Source organism: Diabrotica undecimpunctata, chromosome 11, assembly GCF_040954645.1.
Source record: "Diabrotica undecimpunctata isolate CICGRU chromosome 11, icDiaUnde3, whole genome shotgun sequence".
Taxonomy (NCBI): domain Eukaryota; kingdom Metazoa; phylum Arthropoda; class Insecta; order Coleoptera; family Chrysomelidae; genus Diabrotica; species Diabrotica undecimpunctata.
In genome coordinates this window covers 17,495,191-17,498,699 of record NC_092813.1, presented here as the reverse complement: position 1 = coordinate 17,498,699, position 3,509 = coordinate 17,495,191, and the positions used below count along the sequence as shown (strand labels likewise).

Genomic DNA, 3,509 nt, shown 5'->3' with positions numbered 1-3,509 from the left:
AATATATCGCAGAAGATTGGATAAAATAAAAGTAGTTTTTATTAATCAGATGCTTACATAAAATGTACAAAGACATACTCACGTAAACAAAATATATTACGAAATTTCTGTAATTAAAAAAACATTAAGTTCAGCATCATTAAGTTCAGCATTGAACTAATAAAATTATATTTAATAAAAAAACATCTTTAAAAATACAGAAAAAATAAAATTTTCTATGCAAGTGAACATTCCATTCAATAATAAGCTCAAAATCCTTTTGTATCTACATACCTGTTTTTTAAAGAACCAGTTACATTTTAGTACTTAGTTATACCACAGTATATTGCTTAAAAAGAATCAGTAAGTTCACTCTCGCATTTTCACGGTTCCAATTTCGAATCCACTCCTGGAAGATATGCGCAATAGATTTGGCGAAAAATGCCGCTGTTGCAAGATTTAAAATATTCCATCAGTTTCAAAGAATATTTAAAATTTATAATAAAATAGTTATTATAGAAGTTCTTCAAAAAGAGGAAAATAAATTTCATAAATGGTAAAATTCTTTACATAGCCACTATACACACTTCTAAAGTTTGAAAAATCATATTGCCTAACTGACTTAATATATTCTCAAATAATTAATCATAAGTATCTATCCATTGATTGATTACATTTGGCAACATTGATTTTACCCAAACACGTGTTTGTGTTTATGCTGTGAAACTAGAAATTACAGTTATTTCAGTAATTTATATATAAATTTCATTTATTTCTTGTTATTTAGTTGGTTTTATAAGTTTATTTCGTTTTTAATACATATTACTGTGATATTTCTCCAGTTTTCTAAGTGGTTTTATTATTTTAAACGACGGATTATGATGAATTCAGCTAAAACAAGTGTTTATTATTGCTGTGTATGTAGAAAAAATTCCAGGGACCATAACAACTTGAACTTGAGTTTCTTCAGGTTTCCCAAGGATGAAAATCGGTAAGAACTAAATTCTCTATTTAATATAATTGACCTCATCGGTGTTGTATTTTTAGGTTTGCAGAATGGAAGAAAATTGTTCAATGTGAAAAACTTGCCATGTACAGTGCTCAATATTGTTATGATCACTTTAGAATATGCAGTTTACATTTTGAGGAACCTGCCTTTGCAGGAATGCTTAAAAGCAGGTTGAAAAAAAACGCAAAACCATTTATTCATCTTGTGAGATTAAACATTCCAGTTCAAGGTATGTTCTTTCTTTCAGGTGAATAATGAGAGAACTCATTTTTGTAATTTTGTAGGCACACCTGTGGAGAAGTTACAAACATTTGCGAGTACTCCGGAATCATTGACATATAGAATTGAAGGTATGCATATATTTTTAAAACTAATTGTTGGATATTTGTGGGAAATTGTAAGTTTTGGCCATGAATTTGGTAGATAACTGTCTAAATCTAAACTCTAGAAATAATTCATCTATTTTGGCTAATAGAGCATTTGTCTGGGTAGATTTCATACAGCCTCTTCCTAAGCTTAATGCTTGAAATTGGAGTCTAACGTTTTAATTGTTTATGTGCTGGTTTTATGAAGTTACTTCAAAAATCTAGATGGGTCTTACTAAGCTGTAATGGCAAATTTGTCATATGGTAAATCTATTTTTATTCATAGTACCCTATCATATCTCGTATGTCGTTATACGTTCATTAATATTGAATTTACTGTGTAGTGCCCTTTTAATAGTCGCCTTGTTTATTTTTTCTATCTGAATATATTCGTTATATCCTCCCCTTTCATTTGCCATGTCGCATGTTAGGATTCAATCAGTTGTTTATTTTGTACCTAACCTGAGGCCTTCTTTAAGTCAAAAAATCAAAATTTGTCATATGGTAAATCTATTTTTATTCATAGTACCCTATCATATCTCGTATGTCGTTATACGTTCATTAATATTGAAGATACTGCGTAGTGCCCTTTTAATAGTCGCCTTGTTTATTTTTTCTATCTGAATATATTCATTATATCCTCCCCTTTCATTTGCCATGTCGCATGTTAGGATTCAATCAGTTGTTTATTTTGTACTGAACCTGAGGCCTTCTTTAGTCAAAAAATCAAAATTTGTCTTATGGTAAATCTATTTTTATTCATAGTACCCTATCATATCTCGTATGTCGCTATACGTTCATTAATATTGAAGATACTGTGTAGTGCCCTTTCATTTAACGTATCACACGCTCCAATGTCGAAAGTGTATTTTTTCTGCCTCAACAGCGTTTTTACAGCTTTTAATTAATTACATTTAATTTTGGTAGATGTTGGTAGTTCAGATTTCTTTTCTAGGTGGCGTAGTTACCTTACTGAATAAACAGTGTGACTTTTCATCCTAGCCTTTTATATAGATAGATTCTTCCAATTTTAAATGTACGTAAAAATATGAGTTTGACTAACTACGTTATGAACGTAGTGATCCTACAGTGGGATCTTTAGGCTATATGACTTTTTTCATTTCATTATTTTGTTATTAATAAGTTGTGATTGTGAAACTACATATATTCTATTCTAACTTGTATTCATAGTTCGCTACTTGTGTTTTTATAATCCTATCTTTATTATAACTGGTATTGTAAAATTCAAATTTTCAAAATATAATTTATAATTCGAATGTATTATTATTTTTTCATCTATAGAAATTAGTTTCCTCATTAGCTCTTCGTTTTATGAGATTTCTCACCAGTAACAGTGAATACAGTGTGATTTTCTAATGAATACAAAAAATTAATATTCGATTAATCAAAACTGATGGATTCAACATAATACATTTTGAAGGACAAACAGTAATAATTATTTTGGGAAACTATTGATAATTGTCGAAAACGCTAAATTTAGGAAAGTATTCATTATTCCGAAAATCCAATTAAATTTTATTTCGCCACAAGTCACTTTTTTCCTATTTATTTTCGAGCAGTGTATTAAAAATTATATTGAGCAATGTATCAAAAACTGGAATTTATCTGCGCGTGGAAGTAATGCGCGTGAAAAAAATGGAACATGAAGAACAAAGGACTGGCGGCAGAGTGAACCTACTGATTCTTTATAAGCAATATACTGTGGTTATACCAGGTAATATGATATCCTCTGTTACACAGTGTAATGCGTATGACATTCCACTGTCTACAAACAGTAGATAAAAATAAGGAGCCCATATAAACCGTTCAGGGTATATGTTGAAAATATACGGTATAATCGCACAGTTGCCAAACTCTCAGAGCTTACTTAAACCGATAAACGTATGGTTCAAATATACAATGAAGAAGATCTGAACGACCCCTATAATATATACACGTGAACTAAGCGATATACATTTATGATACAGGGGTATTTACGGGCTCCAAAAAATTTTTATAAATTATTAAACTCTACATGTTGATGAATCGACTGAACCAATATTACGGAATTGTCAAGTGAGCTCCGTATATCGGTATCCACTTGACCACGGAGCTCAATTGAACCTGAATTTTAACATGGGCGGAGTTCACTTAAT

General features: G+C 30.2%; 1 long non-coding RNA gene across 1 annotated transcript; it reads left to right on the top strand.

Annotated features, from left to right (window-relative positions):
- Window positions 1-582: 582 nt before the first annotated feature.
- Window positions 583-2,581, top strand: LOC140452925 (uncharacterized). The gene is made up of 3 exons (XR_011952251.1): window positions 583-970; window positions 1,027-1,217; window positions 1,273-2,581. It is a non-coding gene; the product is annotated as an uncharacterized lncRNA (long non-coding RNA).
- The last annotated feature ends 928 nt before the right edge of the window (window positions 2,582-3,509 follow it).